Genomic DNA, 19,149 nt, shown 5'->3' with positions numbered 1-19,149 from the left:
TCATTTGTAGGTTTCCTTGTAATGTCGTGTGCGCGCCTGATGTCACCGTGAGCGCGTATTGGAGAAGGGGGCGGGTTCGTGAGTGGGAGGGTTTCCGCGCGACCGCCAGCAGGACTGACAGGCAGCTCGCTCCCCGGCTCCCTCCCCGGCGTAGCCGTTAGCTCGGTCGGTGCACTACCTGCTCTTTGAATGGTTTAGCGGCGACAGGCAAAGCAGGACTGCGATGCGAGTACTATAAAAGGAACCGAGTTACTCTTCACGTCAAAAAAACAAACAGAAGCCACACCGAACCAAGGTAAGATATGCACGGTTAGCCGGGGGGGGAGGTAAGCTAGTCAGCTTTGCTGCCCTTGGATTAGTTAGCGAGCTAACTGCTAGCTGTCTTATTCAAACCTGGCATATCGCTAACCAACATGGATGCTGCCTGCTGTGTGCTTTCCTGGAGAGATTATCCGCGGCTTTAACCACGGGTTTGATTCCCCCTGACGACCCGGCCGGTATTTTCTAGTTCGGTTGCCAGTCACGCACATTTACCATATGTGACGTCAGGTTCCGATCAAAATGCGTCATATATATATACTGTTGGTTCTAACGTCTTGTGTAAAAACAGTGAGAAAGACATCACAGTCACAGGATAAATCCGGATTTGTAGTCTGCGGCCAAAGTGAGGGGCCAGTGTGTTTTTGATCTCTCGCCTGTCCGTGGCAACGGTACAGACACAGGTGCAACTTCCCCTTGCAAGTTGATTTAATAGCATGTAAACGAAATATAATATAGCTAAGTGGTCCAAACGATTCCCACTGTATTGTTCTTAACGGGGCAGGTCCTATCAATAGCAGGAGAAGAGCTGCTGCTGTCTTCTCCTGTCCTCATGCGATGTGTACGTGGAGTGGCAGGTGGCTGACTGCGTGGGCGTCACTGTGCACGCGGGGTTTATGGCAGAATATGTTATAAACATTCATAATGAAAGCGTTATTATACAGTCGCCCGTTTTGGCTCGGGTCAGACACTTTGGCTCTATCATTAACTACAGTTGTAATCTTTTTGATCAGATTGCAGGCAGCAGTATTATATATACAGTCATGGTCATGTGTTATTGTAGATTTTCTAGCCTAATAGTGATTGTGAGCACAGACAGACATAAAAGCCCCAGCCTTATCTATTTATTTTTTTGTCAGAAATGATTAAAATATCCCTTCGGAATTTTAACTTGCTTTGTGTAGAACTGGGCGATATGGGGAAAAAAAATATCTAATATCAAGATTTTTTGGACCAAATATATCAATGGCGATATTGCGTCGATATTATAGGGTTGACCGTTGGTGCTTTCACAAAATATTACCACAATGAGAGTTTTGATAAATAATCATCAGTTAGTGGATATAATGACTATGTGAGTAAAGGCAAATAATAGAACAGCTAGAACAGTCTGGAAAAGTTGAGAAAATGACACCTTAGTGTAATGCAGCCTAAAAGACATCACAATATTACCGATATCTAGCCTCATATATCAATGTCGATATCGATATATTGCCCAGCCCTACACTATTTTTTTTGTGGACCAATCCATTGTAGTGAAGTGGCTATACATGTACTGTATCTGTGCAGTCATGTTTTTGTCTGAAAATCTGTTATGAAAAGCAGTATGTTGTGGATTTGTCTTTTTTTTGTGACCATTTCTTCAGGGAGCGTGTCACTTAGTATAATTGTCAAAATTGTCCATATTACCATAAGAGCTGACACGGCACAGTCATTTTGCAACCGAAAAGCAATTAATCTATTTTCAGATACTAGATGGCCAGCACTCTAATTAAGATTTCAGTTATACAAATCTTATGTGAAGAAAATTGTATTTTCATAGTTTGTGAAGAAGATGAATTTCTTGGGTGGTGTACATAGATTATTTGCACATATTCGTGAAACAGTTTCTACTCCTGAAAATAATATATTACTAATTAAATATATGCTCTGATCAGTATGTAGCATCAGCTACAAGTATTGCTACTTGGGGTTGTCCTGGAGAAATGGTGACTGGAAAACCAACCTGGTTGTCCCTGTATTTGGATTAAGACTATCTCAAAGTACTGGGGACAAAAGTATCTATCTTTTGGTGCACTTTCACTCAAATGGCAGAGTTCACAATCTCACAATGAGCCAAAAGCAACCCCAAATTAAACAAAAATGACCAAAAAGAGACACGACTAATAGCTGGTTGGATTTGCATTGAGAGATGATCTTATGGAAAGTACCCCATGCCAATCAGTAGGTATGGGGGGGCTATTTTAATTCCAAAGACCAAGGGAACTTTATCAAGATGCATAGTATCCTGGATCCATGAAATAACTGGCCTTTACAAATAAACATCTGCCTGCCTCTATGGGAATTTAACATAGGGGTGGACTGACTTCACCCTGTATTTTAAGGAAGAACATTTATTTATTTACAATACATTATTCATTCACAAAGAAAATTGGTGTCCTTAAAAGCTGGATTTTTCCTCATTTTTTTGTATTAAGGCATTAAGATCAATTTCCAGAAGATGATTTTTGTATTCCTCTTTTTAGTCAACTTTAGCATGGGTGTGTAAACTTATCTGTAAACGTACCTGTTTAAATGCTTGGTTTCATTCATTATGTGTTTAAATGATGCATCCATTGCATCAACTTCAATGAGTGGCCCTTTCCGGAAACTTATCTCTTAAGCATTTCAAATCTGAGTCAGTTTCATTTTCCAGTCATTGTCCAGGAAACATTTGACCAAATTGTATGAATTTTTCTCAGCTGGTCTGTGTAAGGGTTGAGGAGAACGCATGATGGCGGATGATGTCATTGGTGGTGTCATGAGGTCTGCTACAATTGGTCATCGGTGACTCATAGAAAAAGCCAGTCACATCAAATCAGGTTACACCTAGATAAAGAGCAGTAGTAGGTCAGAGGGGGGGATTATCGCCGCTGCCACCCTGCAGCTACACTGCTGGGAACTAAATGTGCTTCAATTCACTGCTGATGTATTATAACAAATAGGGCTGCCTGCAACTAACAGTTACTAGTGTGATCAATTCATCTGCTGTCTTTATTTTCAATTAATAGGTCAATTAGAAGGGTTTCTCCTGGCTCAGAATGGGCCTTTTTGTGGGGGTGGGGGGGGGGGGTGCTACGCACAGCAGTAAGCATGATCGGGCTGCAGTAAAGGCAACGCTTGTTAGGTAAATTGCTCTTAAACACATTTAGAGAGGAATTTAATTGCTATTTTGATTCTTAATTTTGGTGCTGGTGGTTTTCCTTATGGGGCTGGCTAAAACCAAAAAAATCCTCCTATGCAGGAAAAAACCTGAATAAGTCTATCAAATGACATAGTGAAACATGTCATCACACTTTCTCAGAGCCCATGGTAACATTTGCACGCGTCTTGTTTTTGTGCAATATTCAATTTGCAATGATTTTAAACAGAGAAAAAGCAACAGGCATACGGTCAAAGATATTTGACTTTTCTCTTAAATAAAAGCACGTCTATGAACATTTTTCCAGTGTGAAGTTGAGTTTGACACCCCTGGCCTCCACCATTTACCTAACTGATTGTGCCTATTCTAAACTTGAGTAAAGTAGAGTGGCGGAGCGGGACAGTTTCCTGTCAGAGTGTCACTGCTGTGACCCTTGACAACCTAAAATGATCCCCCAGCTGGGAATCCCCTTTGGCTCACTGGTATTTGGTATTGATATTTGTATCCCCACATACTGTATGAGGCTGACAGGGTTCCTATTCAGTCCCTGACAGTGATGGACCACTGCAGCAACTGGTCTTTACACAACCACTTGATTCCTAATTGATAGATTCTCATTTTCAAAAACCAATTAATTAGGGAGAGACCAGCACAGTGTATATTGTTATCATACAGTGATTTTTGAACACTCCTTTGCTGTTTATTTTCAGTTCTTGTGGTTTTTTTAAGGTGCATTTGATGCTGTCCAAATGCACAGTGCCTGCTTTGGCATCACTTATTGTCTTGAGGTGTGACCAGAAGTAGCCTAGGGCTGATATGAGGAAAATATCTCATTGCGATTATTTTGACTGATATTGCGTTTGCGATATGATTGACGATATTGGAGGGAATGATAATTTTTGTATCATTATTCTCATTTGCATTGAAAAATATATTTTAAAAAAATGATTGAAGTGTGATTTGTTTTTTTGTTTTTTTGTGAGGATCTGTACCAAACAAAGATTTTTTTTCTGTAGTAATACTTTATTTTAGAATGGTGTGACATATATTTTGAACTTTAACAAATATTGCGCCCCCATCTTCTAAAAAAGGAATCAAAGCCTCAGGTACATTTTTTTTCTTCTTTTATTTGGGTGTTCAGATTTCTATAATAGTGCACTAAACTGTTGAGCTAGTTTTAAAGTTTGACATTTCTGAAAGTCGGTGCATGTAAACAGGAAGTGGCTTTAGATTTAAGATCTTATTTCCTGTTCTTCATGAAGGAAGTGACCTGTTTATGAGTATAGTTTAGTTAGAATCGTTTTCCTGCTACTTGTTCCCACTGACCAGTTGAGCTAAACTAGGCCAGTCCCACCATCAAAACACCTCAGACTGCCATTATTAACTTTAGGCCACTTGCACACTGACTGCGTGGCGTGTCAGCTGCGTGGCGTTTTCTATGTCTAGGCGCGGCAGAAAGGTGTCTGACGCGGCGCTGCTGCTGCTAGCCTTGTCTGGATACATGGATGTTTCCCATAAATATATACTGATCTGATTACAGCAAAGAAGACGTCGGCAGTATTGACGACAAAGTAGGCTACAGAATATTTGGTTCTGTATTGACAGGTGCAATATTTGAAAATCGATAATTATTTATTATTATTTTTAAATGACATTTATATATCTGCATTTATGTCAAAACCTCGACATCAACATGTCATTTATTAATATGTATTTGTGTCAAAATGACATATAAACATCTTTTCCTATTCTATGTTGCCTGGAAACTCTTCCAACACGCTTGCGTGTCGCGTGAAAAATAGGCGTCGGTCCTATTTCCAAAACTCCATACAGACTACAACCTCCTTTTTAGCTTAGCCACAGTCATTCTTTTGAGTGTCCTTGGGTTTCTTGAAAGGCGCTATATGAATAAAAGTTATTATTATTATTATTATTATTATTATTAAAAGGTTTAGGCATCCAAGCGTTTTGGGCAGCACCTAAGCCTCATGAATGTAAGTAAAAGATCTAATGATTGTAGTTGGACTTGTTTAGTAGGGGTAGGCCTCATACCATATCATCACGATACTTATGCCACCAAAGAGACAAAATCCCACAAAATGTCTGGGGCAAATGCTTCTTCGCTCAACATTTTCTTGAGCGAGGACACCTAAGCCCCCCCAGCCAAATACGTGCACCTAAGTCTTCCACAAAGCCAGGGCAAACACGGCAGGTGTACAGTACATCTCCCTCCTTATCAGAGAAGCCCCAGATCTCCTCTGTGGCTGCTGATGAGTCAGGTCAGGAGTCTTGTCGCGTGCAGCCGTCCTGTGATTGCCAGTCATGTGAGCCAGTTAGATATTCACCTTCACTTTTCCCTTCTTTCCCTTCCCTGCACTTCACACTTTCTGTCTCTTTCTCTTTCTCACACTGAACTAGGGCTGAACGGTGAATCCTTTTCAAAATCGACATCCACATTAGATCAGATAGACCTTGATTCATCGAGTGTGCATATATGTAGTTGAATGTTTGGCGTAACATTTTGTATTCCTCTTTTTATTATTATAGATGCTGTTTTTTTTTAAAGTGCTCATATGATGTATTTCAGGAGAATAATGATAGCCAGCAGCATAACAAAATAAATCTGAGGGCCAACAGTCCTCGGATACCTTTTATACATTTACACATTACAACTTTACAAAATGAATTCTAAAATGAATACAGTCACAGTGACTGGTGACTCTTGTAATAGGCTATACAGTACAGTATGTGCACACCGTTTTCCCAGTATACCTGAGTACCTTCATTACTGTAATGTGTGTGTGTGTGTGTGTGTGTGTGTGTGTGTGTGTGTGTGTGTGTGTGTGTGTGTGTGTGTGTGTGTGTGTGTGTGTGTGTGTGTGTGTGTGTGTGTGTGTGTGTGAGAGATTTAGAGGTCGACCGATTAATCGGCCGATTTTTGGCATTTTTTAACATAATCGGCATCGGCCAATATCCCAGTATATCAAGCCGATTATTGGCAAGCGCATCTGCGGGCAGCCTAGTGTTAAAAACGTGATTAGGCGACATTTTTTACAGCGCACTCAGACCAGCTGCCTCCAGCCCCTCCCCTCGTCACTTTGTTTAACTGTAGGCCTACTAATAAAACTGTACAAAACACCGCGGCCACACCGCTGTGGAAGCTCCCCGAATGTCATTTATCAGAGTCTGGTTGTTACCCTTGTCCGTGACAGTCTCATCCACTAACTGAAGCTATCCGCTAACGGAGCTAACCGCTAACGGAGCTGACCGCTAACGGAGCTAATCGTTGCTAACAGAGCCTTCAGTTCTCCGTGCCTGTATCCATTAACTGCATCTATGGACTCGAACACGAATAAAACCCTTACTTTTATTAAATTGGCTGGACTAGTTTTAAATTACAACTCAATTGTTTGAATGACAGAAATCTGCTCAGATAAGATCCTAATGAGTGCAACAGGACATGTAACAGTAGGATCCCCAAAACACAGATACAACACTTCAACAAATGAACAATGATCTAACAAACAAGGTGAACAAGAATTGACTTTAGATAGCCCTAGTCTGATGTGATTCAACAGGAGTTAAATAGTGTTCAGATTAATAATAACATGTCACTTTCTGTGAAGCTTGCAGATTTGTATTCTCATAAGTTTAAATGCTGCTAAGTGCACTAAACTTAATTTTTTCATTTAAAAGTTTATTTGATCTTCTTACCTGTTTCGTTTATTTAATATACTTTTCATACATTATTTATACAATATACAGTATGTTTTTACATTATACAAGTGTAGATTGGTGAAGTGTTCAATAAATGTTTTTTTTGAGAAATTCTGTGTATATTAGTGTTACATTTTATCTTTCAAATAGAGGTTTAAAAACAAGCACATATCGGCCAAATATCGGCCAAAATTAATCGGCAGCATTTATCGGCCATCGGCTGACCCTGATTTCTAAAGATCGGCATCGGCATCGGCCAGAGAAAACCCATATCGGTTGACCTCTAGTGAGATATGTATAAAGGTATCCTAGGACTGTTGGCCCCTCCGTTTTTATTTTGTTATGCTCAGCTTATCCAAGTGCTGGCTATCGTTATTCTCCTAAAATACAAAGTCAAAGGTAACTTGCAGTTTTGCTCGCTCGCGTGCAGTTGCTACTTTTAAGTACTTCAAGTACTTGTGCATACGTTTTGGGTGGCTTAAAATCTTCAGGGACAAATCAGTGCATTATTATTATTATTATTATTATTTTTATAATTTTTTTTTTTTTTGGACAATTTTTCCGTCACTAATGTACTACATTTCTGTATCTCGCACACAGCTCTAATTGCCTCAGTTCTGTTCCCAGATGAAGTGGGCGGTGATTTGGATATTTAGAATGAGGCCATTTCTTACTCAAATTTGGAACGTCATTGTTGTCACACGGGCAAAGGAACTTAAACAAAATAAGGGGAGGAAAAGTGTGTGTGAGTTTTAAAAATCTGTACAATGGTGCATGTTTTGAGTGAATAATTGGATGCGTAAGTGGTTGGTTTTCCTGCCCTGTGTGTGTGTGCGTGCGCGTGCGTGCGCTGATCTAAATAAATGAACCGCACGCTCTAACAATCATGGAACATTGAGATATATATACAGTGTGTGTATATATAGTTCACTTAGTTTGTAGGGTTGTTTGCATGCCAGCAGGATTACACAAAATCTACTGGCCTGATTTTCATGAAACTTGGTGGAAGGGTGTACAACGGGCCAAGTAAGAACCCATTACATTTGGGAGCTGATCCAATTCACGGGCCAGATACACAAACTAGTTTTCACTTCCGTCAAAATCGCAAGATAGAGCATCTGTGTTTGCATCGACATGGTGTCGGAATAATCGGAAAAATGTGTTCCCGACTCCGAATGCCCCTCTAGTTTTACTAATTATAATAGCGCTTCAACTAACCATTGTTTTCATTATCAAATTACTTTAGGATTATTTTCTCGATTAATCGTTCTGTCTATGAAATGTCAGAAAATATTGGATTGTTAAGGAGAAACTCAGGAGCAGCACAACTCAAGAAATGTTTTGGTATATATTTAGCAATGTTATTGATTGGAAGAGTTCTCACATTGTCACTCATCACTTTAGCATGTGCCTGTCAGTCCATTGGTTCTGTCTCTTTTCCAGCTCTTTAAGGCTCATAAGTGTTAACATTAGAGACGAATGATTTGGTCTGGTATTGTCGGATCATTTTTTACTGCGTTATGAGAGCCTCATTGATAGCAGCAGACAGGCGTTATGGTGGAATTCCCAAAAGACCACTTAGAGGTGAATATATGTGAGCCGTGAGAGAGGAGCTGAGGATGATGGGAGTGTTTAACCTCCAGTGAAAACTTGCTGCCCCGACTGTTAACGTCCCCTTGATGATAGTATGCAGTATAGCAAATTAAACCTCAATCTTTTTCCATTTAAAAGGCTTTTAGATAGGGCTGGGCAATATAACGATATTATATTGACATCATGATATGAGACTAGATTTCATCTTCATTTTTGGATATCGTAATATCGTGTGTCCATGACAGTGGTTTTACAGGCTGCGTTACACTAAAGTGATGTCATTTTCTCAACTTAACAGACTGTTCTAGCTGTTCTTATTTGCCTTTACCCACTTAGTCATTGTATGTAGGGTTGTGCCAATGGACAATATCATCGTCCATCTTGATGGTTGACCGACATCACGATGGAGAGCCACCATCGTGATGCCACGCCCCCCACCCTGTCAGACAAACGCTAATCCTAGTGAATGGGAAATGCTATATGCTAAGCTATGTGCAACCTATTTGTAGGGATAGTCTCTCTCTCTCTCTCTCTCTCTCTCTCTCTCTCTCTCTCTTTCTCTCTCTGTCTCTCCCTCCCTGTCAGTATAGTAGCTTGCTGTACCTGGACTAGTAACGTATCAGCATGCGGTAACCATGCTCTGCGCCTCGGCTTGGACACAGCTGTCTCGAGCGAGAGAGAAAAAAGCGTTAACGTGGAACACTATTACACTTTCCTTTATCCCCTCATTGGACTAACTTTGTGGATACTACTGTGTGCATGCATGAATATATAGTAAGTCTGATGACGATGGTATGTAGGATTTATGAATGTACGTTAGCCACAGTAGGCTAATTCACAAGGGTGCTATTTAATGTGTGAGCTAATACTGCGCATCTGTTCATGTGCAGAGTTATGTTTCTGTTTATTGAATGCGTTATTCAGTGCAAATATAACCGAGAATGTGGTTTAATCTCACTAATGGTATATTAGGTTATTACGGTCGCTCTGTTAAAGGCAAACGTTCCACTTTACTGTCGTTAAGCAGATCACGGACATCTGATTGAGTCTAGACTTTACGGCACTGTAGTAGGGCTGAACGATTTTTGAAAATAATCTAATTGCGATTTTTTTCCCCAAATATTGCAATTGCGATTCGATATTCGATTATTTTTTTAAGCTCTTTGTCTTCTGTATTATTCAACAAAGACAAACAATAAATCATTGTATAGTATGAACAACACAAAATTACACACTAGACAGTTAAATAAGTAAAAATATTGTTTTATATATATATATATATATATATTAGGGCTGTCAAAATTAACGCGTTAATTTTTGCGTAAATTTTTTAATATTTAACTCGTTAAAAAAAATTAACGAAATTAACGCAGCTGTGTTTGTTTACTTCATGTGGCGGCTGAAAAACGTAATACGGATTAACTGTACTAATAAAACCATTGAAACCCCGCGGCCACACTGCTGTGAAAGCTCCCCGAACCGTCATTTATCAGTCTGATTGTTACCCCTCTCAGTGGCAGCTCCTCCACTCCATATCTTTATAACGGAGCTAACCGCTAATCAGAGCTAGCTCGTTGCCAACCGAGCCTTCAGTTCTGCGTGCCTGTATCCATTAACTGCATGTATGGACTCGAGCCCGAACAAAACCCTTCATTTTATTAAAATGGCTGTAAAAGATTTAAACTTCAACTCAGAATTGTTTAAATGACAGAGATCAGCTCAAGGTACAGTGTAGCGTTAGCGTGCTAAGTTGATGCTGTCTCTGCGGAGTGCAGACTGATTTGCTCTCGCGAGTCACCAAATCGAGACCAAATTGCAGCCTTTGCGATTAGGAAATCGCGTTTTAACATATCGTGATATTATCGCAAATGCAATTAATCGTTCAGCCCTACACTGTAGTTAAGTGAAAATAGGTCAAGTTGTTATTTACTACCCCTACCAGCGCCAGCATTTAATACTGTATTTACAGAGGGCATTTAAATGTATGTCAGATTGTTTCTATGTTAATTGTTAGCCCATAGTAGTAGAAACAAATATTTATGTAAAAAAGAAACCCGTTCTTGGCTGAGATGGACGACGTAGCGCCGCACAAATTAGCCAGCGACTAGCAGACTTTAGCTAGCAGCTAAATCAATCCCTGCAAAACACCCCAGTGAATTTCAGCCTGCCAGGGCTGCATCCGAATATTCCAAAATTCGTTCGATGGGTACAGATATTTGATTTTCAAATTATTTTTTTTACTCACGGCGGTGAGCATGACCGGTCCACGAACAGTAAAGGCAATGAGTCTGTGTTATCTTATTTGACAGCATTTACCTGTTATTTCTGACAATTTGATAAACTAGTGATGTGACATACATCACTATACATCACGACACTGCACAATAACATGTTTCTCCCCTAAACATGTTTACACTGTTTAAAAAAGCTATCGATACACTTTGCCTTCCTGGTTTCATTTTGTAATTTCTTTTAGGACTTAATAAACAAGCCACTAAGGGAAAGAAACTGCCTTGCTTCCCTGTGTTGCAACTCTGAACAAAAAAAAACAAAGAATCTTAAAAAAATCGAGACAGAGACAAAGTCGCTAAATTGGCAACACTGGGTAGAGATTAGGCTACATCCTATGAAGTTACGTCTCAACAGATTCAAAGACAGTTCAAAATTGGGCTGCATTTTATGATTATTTTCATTGTCAGATTTTTGGAGTATTATTATTTTGGTCGCGTTTGTATGTGTGACTCATTTCTATTTCTTTACCTTGTCTTTTGGTTGGGTTTGGTTTGCTAAAGTTCAATATGTATGTGAGATGTATGTTGTGTTATGATTGTTTAAGCTACTGGATGCCTAAAATTTCCCTCGGGATGAATAAGGTATCTATCTATCTATCTATATCGTCCGTGTAACCGATAAAACATTATAACATGAGACACCATCCAAACTGTTCTATATCTTAACATAGCATAACATTTATAGTAGGGCTGTCAAACAATACATTTTTTTTAATCGCTGAATTTCTATAGTTAATCGCGATTAATTGCATGATTAATGATTTAAAATTCTATTATTTTGCATTTAAGAACTGTTTTTAAGTACATATTAACAGTGGAAAGCAATTCTTACCAGTCTATCTTGATTGGGAATCAAGTGAATGCAAAGAAAGTGACTTTATGAACTTGATTTTAAGATTTGTATTTGTTTATTATGTATTTATTTACTGTAAACAAAAGAAAAATGTGTGAATCTAGTCACACATTTGAATCTAGAGTCAATATTAGGGTTGGGTATTGTTTGGTTTGGATACCGGTGCTAAAGCGGTACTTTTTAAATGGTACCGGTGCCTTAACGGTGCCTGAACCAATACTTTTTAAGAAAGTAAAAAAAAAAGAGGGTACTAAACAGCACTTGGCGACATTAAAGAACGGCTTGTTTATTGCTTAGGCCATATGGTCAAAATTAAATATTTAATAATAATGTAATAACCAAACAACCACCAGATGGGAAAAGGGCATTTAACAATAACTTTGAATGCACCACGAGGCTGTAGGTTACCAGTTTCATTGAACGCACCGTCTGTGTTTTTCTGACAACGGCAGCTGCAGATTCTTACATCCCGGTGTTGAATCCTCTACAGTGAAATAGAGACAAACATCACACCGTTTAGCTTTAGCTGTCAGCATTGTAACGGTGTTAAGTCCAGCTACTAGATAGCGGTAGGCTAACTTTAGCTGCTGTCGAGTGTAGTGTTAATTAGCGTGACGTGCAGCGATGTAACGTCTGTTTCAGAGCATCAGAGAGTAGCGTAGGCATATCAGTGACACCGGAATGAGGCACCGAAATCTGCGTTGCTTTTCCGGCAGCAGCAGGATGTGTTACGAGGAAGTATGGCGAAGGGTCAAAATAGTCGCCTGTTAGGCACGACGAGTGTTAGGCTCGACGAGTAAAGTGAAAATAAATGAAATGGCAGCAAGCGATTAATGTGATTAAAAAAAAATGAATGCTAAATTAATGCTGACAGCCCTAATTTATAGCAATAAGTGATATGTAACCTTATTTCAGCATTTATCTTATGAAAAAAACAGAAAATATAATAATAAAAAGTAGAGATGCACCGATAGAGCGGCCAGTGACCAAAATTGGCTGGTTTTCACGTGCTCGGCCATGACCGGCGAGCGGTAGGTCAGTCTGACAAATGCCGATTTCATGCCAGTCAACGCTACAATTAACTGACAACAGAAGTTATACGAGTCACAGTTCTCAAGGACGCACCCACAGACAGCACGCTCTCTTTTTCCTTTCTCTCAACTTCTCCGCCGTGTGTGGCGCGTACCCGCTCGCGATGTGAAGCGCGTGTCGGCGCTATTCTCCCACATGTAGGGAACCTCGTGGTAGGGCTGGGCGATAAGCCTAAAAATAAAATCCCTGATTTTTTTCTCCCTCTACTTATAACCAATCTGCAGATGACAAAGAAATTGTTCAAAACAAGTTTTATTTAGTTTTGACTCATACACACACGCACACACATGCAGCATGTATACCATTATGATTATTCATGCCAATTTTGTGGAAATACAAATTGGTTTGAGTATTTTTCCTATCAGTTTTTTGTTTTTGGGGGGGGGGGCACTATATATTCAACAACAACAAAACTGATGTGTGAGATAAAGCTGTTTTCACACATACAGGTAATTCACTTCTCGTTCCTCGCTAAAAGTTCAAATCATTTTAACGTTATTGCGCAACCTTGTCCCTATTTTCACCTGTTGCTGAGTAACGTACGTTAACCTCCCATGGTCTCTTGAATGTAGCATACCTGTAGCAAGCTCCTTCGTAGCGATAAAAACAAACGTTGAAGTGGAGCTCCGTGCTACAGAGCGGCGATTGCAAGTTGTTTAAGCCGCTACAGACCTCCGTCACAGCTCGGTTGTATCAGCAGCATTTAGTAGATGTGTTGAGCCGCAAAAGAGTTCCTCAACACCAGCTCTGGTGCCCCGCAGGGTGCTCATTCAGGTCAGCGGTAGCTGGTTGTTCAGTTATCCCAGAATAGGTGACTCTCAGCCGGGGACAGTGCACCGCGAGCGGCCGGTCATTTCGGCGGAGATTACGGATAAGTAAGTAATGAAACGACTGGTTATGAAAATAATTGTTAGTCCCTGTCGCTTCCATGTTGTTTGTGTATCTCTATGGCAAACGCGCGGGGGGAGGGATGAGCCCGTTCGGAGCTACGGGAGCACAGAGGGGAGCGTCGGCGGGTGTTAAGGAGAAAATCGATTTTTAATTTAAACAAATCCACGTTAACTACACATTTGAGTTAATCGATAAAATCGAGTTATCGCCCAGCCCTACCTCGTGGATTAACCTGCAACATGTCAGCTGTTTGGGAATTCTTCAGCATACATGTGTGCAGAAGATAACAAGTTTGAAATATGCAACACCTGCAAGGAGAAAGTAGGGCGTGGAGGGACGACACCAAAAACTTGAATCACATGTTTTTTAAGTTGGATATTGGATGTGAAAAGAAGAAAATGGTTCTTCCATAACATTGCACTTTTAGATGTGTGTGAATTTCCCACACCAGGAGTAATTTATATAGTTCTATTTTATAGTGATCCATTATCTGTGTGTTCTATGTTCTGTGCAAAATGTTCTATTAAAGAAAAGATAGAAAATAAATATTTGTGTGTGCTGGTTAGTGGTATCGGCTGGCCTAACTCAAAGAAAATCGGAAATCAGAATCGGTCTAGAAAGTTGTAATCGGTGCATCTCTAATAAAAAGAGGAATAAATAATGTTAAACCAAATGTTACACAAAATTTTAACTACGTGTTGCAAATTCGATTAATCACCGTCTTCGCGATTGGCTAATCGCATTCTATCAAATCGCAATTTCAACTTGAAAACGAGTAAAGGGTTAGCCCTAGTTGTCGCAGCTGCAGATTGCAATGTTTAAAATGTCGAGAGGTACACGCTAGGTCCATTAACTTAGGGCTGGGCAATATATCAATATCAATATATATTAATAGTCCACAGCAGTGTATTTTTCATTTTATTTTATTTATGTACTGTAAAAAAAAAAAAAAGAATAGGCAACATTATGCCAGGAAGACAAGTGGGACAAACTATTTTGACAATTACCATAGGCCTATGTTTACCCTATCTCAAGATCCAATCAATATCCAAAATATTAGCCTTTTAGATTTATAATCCCATAAAGTAGGCTATTAATGGTCGTCTGGTTAACACCAGTTTTTAGCTGGGACTGTCCTTCCTTTGCCGTAGCTGAAGTTGCTGCATTTTGGCTGCTGTCTGTAGATTTCTTCATGCACAACTCGTATTCTTTCGAATGTTTCATACCAAATGTTGTGTATAGTTTAGGGTCCTCGCCACCACGAGACAAATCAGCATTGCAAATTGAACATGTAGCTGGACTTGAATGTAGGGCTGGGCGATAAAACGATAACGATATGTATCGCGATAGACACATAATCAATATCAATAGAAAATGCGGTCGATAAAACGTTCGATAACTTGTTTTTCTTCATCAGAAGAAACCAGAGGTTGTGAATCAAGTTTGATTGCATGAACAAAGGCCCTCACTCTCTGGCAACCTAGCAACATGGGGAGTGACACTCTAACAGCCAATCATGTAACCGTATCAAGTTTGGTTGCGCCACATCGCTGTCTCGTGTTCTTCAATAACAGAACCGGCGTGGAGTGGAAAGTGAGTGCCGCAGCGAGCGAGGTAAATCGTTGATAAAACAGGAAAAGTCAGTATCGCAGTTTTGGGGATTTTATAAGTCTGACCGTAGTCAGACCAATGTCGTCAGACCAACACTGGTAATACCACAAACTTGTTTTACCACTTTAGCCGCGCTCACACTTTCGAGCACAGCCGTATTCGCCATCAACGTCCAACAACATCTGCAGCTGCAACACGGCACAAGCAGCAGACCACCATGGAGAGGTACTCTGCATCAGCACCTTACTAACCACTACAAGCAGCAGACCACCATGGAGAGGTACTCTGCATCAGCGCCTTACTAAACACTACAAGCAGCAGACCACCATGGAGAGGTACTCTGCATCAGCGCCTTACTAAACACTACAAGCAGCAGACCACCATGGAGAGGTACTCTGCATCAGCACCTTACTAAACACTACAAGCAGCAGACCACCATGGAGAGGTACTCTGCATCAGCACCTTACTAAACACTACAAGCAGCAGACCACCATGGAGAGGTACTCTGCATCAGCGCCTTACTAAACACTACAAGCAGCAGACCACCATAGAGAGGTACTCTGCATCAGCGCCTTACTAAACACTACAAAGAAATAACGAAGGCAGACGTGCTGAGCACTGTCCAGAAGCCAGGTTACCAACTTAGCACTAAACCTGCAGAAAATAGTTCCTTCTCAAGTTTCTTATATTTAGCTAACACTTTGCACTATTTTATGACACTTTATTAAGCACTTCTTACTTATTCTTTAATTTTGCACCTTAATGTTAAGAGATAATTGTTAAGTGTTCATTGTGATTTTAGACCTGTTTACATTTGAATTATTTGAGTGTTTTCCATGGTTGTGTTGACATTTCTGCTTTTATAGCTGAGGGGATTATAATCAGAGCAGGGTTAAGTTTAAAATAAAAATGTTTAAATTTAATATATTTTTCTCCTGGTCCTTATTTTAAATAGGTCATATAAAATATCAATAATTATTGATATCGACCGATATGAAAAACTTATATCGTGATACAGTTTTCAACCATATCGCCCAGCCCTACTTGAATGGCCTTCTTTTGACTGAAAGTACTGCCAACCAACACTTTTTCTGCTCACCACTTTCTCACAGCCTACTGCATTGAACGCTCCACCTACTTAAACACCTTCCCGTAATCAACGGCGCCGTCATTACGGCGACCAGCGTAGCGTGCGTAGTGCTGAGGTTCTACTGTGAATGGTCATTGTGGTCATACAATATTTGGTTAGTTCAGTAATTGAGCCAAGGTTTTGGTTTTTTACAGTATTTGATTGTTAGCAATACAGATGCGTAATTATCAACGGTCAGTGATGAACATCAACAGTTCTTATGCCTCTCACATAATGACTCGTCACATGAAGACCATGCACAGATGTGTGGGACTATTTTAGAAGTCACTGTCAAGTCACAATTATCTGTAAAAGATTTAAAGGTAAGTTTCTTTTGCTCACAGGCAGTGACTTATCAAAAGTTTAAAGACCGGAAATGCAAGAGGAAGCGCCTTCTTCAGATTAAACAGGACTGTCACACTAACCCAAAGCTCTTTTGCACACACACACACACGCATAGACGCATAGACTGATGCTGTTGAAATGAACTCAAGACAGCAGAACTGCTGATTTGCAGCCCAGTAAAGGGAAGTGCTTGACCAACGCCAATCTCCCTGAGTAATCTCACTGTATGTGTTAAGCAAGGCCCAAAAAGTCCCAACTTCTCCAAAAGAGCTGTAGCACACTTGTCATACTTGTTATGAATGTTTTAATTGGTGTCGAGAAGGATCACATCAAACAACGTGACATCGTGACTATCATGACTTCTTGTAAACATACGCGCCATACGTTTCATACTACTCGCTACGGCGTAAATTGACAAGCAATCCCAAGGTAACGTAAGTCAATGGAGGCCAAACGGCATTGATAAACACACTAAAAAGCGATGATGCGTCCAATAACGGCATACAAATTGGCATGTCATACATACGCCACTTCATGAGATCAGTCCGCATCAAATGTGGAGGATGCTGTGTACAGAATATTTCCAAAGCTTCAGTCATAACGCTGACGACCTTTGAATTCTTAAATGGGCATTTGACTTATCAGCCAATGGGAACCCCGATAACAATATATCCGCAATCATCTAATATTGGTCAATATACTGTATAGGCCCAGCTGGTTTATTGGTGGTGTCCTTTATGTGATCTGAGTATGAGTTTTGAAGTCCATGAGTTTGCTTTCTCAGGATAAAACAATGCAATATAAATCTTTATTTGTTTCCAAAAGGATGTGTGATGTTTTTTTCCTGCACGTGATTTGTTGCAGCAGTGCTACTTGCCACATGTTTTTCCTCAACTTGCTTTTATTGTGTTCTTGTCCTTTGCTTTCAAGTTCCTGATGTGAGAGGATTTACGTAAGCTACGTGCAGCACACGCCTGCGAAGCAAGGAATTCTAAAACGCAGACTGTCTGGCATGTTTGTGTTATTAATCATGTCGCAGTGAGTGAGTACACAGACAGCATTGTCTTTGGCAGCTATTCTGATGCTCACAGGGGCACCTGATCACATTTAGTTTGTTATGGAGACAATGTTAACATCTCGCACAACGCGGTTACACAACCTCGGAGAGTTGAGCACAACAGCGTGAAGTCTGCACAGATGCTCATCCACCTCTGTTTTTCTCTTCTCGGTCCGGAGCACTTTCGGTAAAGCTTGTTATTCTGGGCTGTTGGGCAATATGAGACCCGTTGCCACGCTGTTTATTCCATGGAAGCCATCCCTTGACATATCGCTGGCTTTCATTTATGATGACTTAGTAGATTTCACCAAATGTGGAGGGAGGCAAACCTAAAAATGCAAAAAGGCCAGCTACAGACTGGCTGCGTGGCATGTCCGTTTTTATTTTGGCTCCCATGGTAACAGGTTAGAACGTGCACACTGCCTGCATGACACGCACGTCTCAAGCGCGGCTCGAAAACGCATGCATGCTAGAAATAGGACCAACGTCTATTTTTCATGCGACACACAAGCATGTTGAAAAATATGTTTATATATTTATAGACAAAATAGAATATAAAAATATGTTTATATATATATATATATATATATATATATATATATATATATATATTTATTTATTTATTTATTAATAAATTACATTTTGATGTTTGAAAGTCTCTAGGTTTTGACATAAATGCAGATCTAAGTGTAATTTAAAAAAATAAATAATAATTATCGATTTTCAAATATTGCACCTGTCAAAGTATATATTTATGTTTATGGGAAACATCCATGTGTCCAGACAAGGCTAGCAGCAGCACCTTTCTGGTGTGTAAAGACATAGAAAACGCCACGCAGCCGCCACGCAACAGAAACCCCACGCTCACGCCACGCAGCCAGAGTGCAGCTGGCCTAATGTTCACTCGTGTATATGTAAGTGAAACAGTGAACTTAATAAGCAAGACTGTTCTAATCTAATAAGGAATTTGTATATAATTTGGCATCAATTTGTTGATTTGTCAGGTATTTAAAAGCTTGATTTGCCAAAAAACAGGCATTTACAACAGGTTATTTTACATGTTAACGTCTTTAATAGACTTCCCATCAGTGTACAGTATAATGAAATGTATTGATATCGCCGTATAAAGCCAATGTATTGTGAGAGAGATGACTTCATACAGATACAGTTGGTGGATTGGCCTGCAGTTGGACAGTGTGAACCTATGCAATAAAGTCAATTTTTCCACTGCATTTCAGACCAAAGGATAACAGTATGTAGCTATCAGATTAGCATCTGTACAGTATTTATATGCATTTTTACATGCTTCAATGGGTAAAATTCCAAAAGAGAGACTCAGGTGTGGAAGAA

At 39.9% G+C, this 19,149-nt stretch overlaps 1 protein-coding gene across 1 annotated transcript in view; it reads left to right on the top strand.

Annotated features, from left to right (window-relative positions):
* Window positions 1–101: 101 nt before the first annotated feature.
* Window positions 102–19,149, top strand: part of dnajc5ab (DnaJ (Hsp40) homolog, subfamily C, member 5ab) — a 37,826-nt gene continuing 18,778 nt past the window's right edge. The window contains exon 1 of the mRNA XM_028581974.1: window positions 102–295. The gene's annotated coding sequence lies outside the window, so the exon portion shown is untranslated. The remainder of the gene's footprint in view (window positions 296–19,149) is intronic.

The sequence above is a fragment of the Perca flavescens genome, chromosome 7 (assembly GCF_004354835.1).
Source record: "Perca flavescens isolate YP-PL-M2 chromosome 7, PFLA_1.0, whole genome shotgun sequence".
NCBI classification, from domain to species: Eukaryota; Metazoa; Chordata; class Actinopteri; order Perciformes; family Percidae; genus Perca; species Perca flavescens.
Note: the sequence above shows the minus strand (reverse complement) of the source record. Positions and strands in the feature narration are given on the sequence as shown.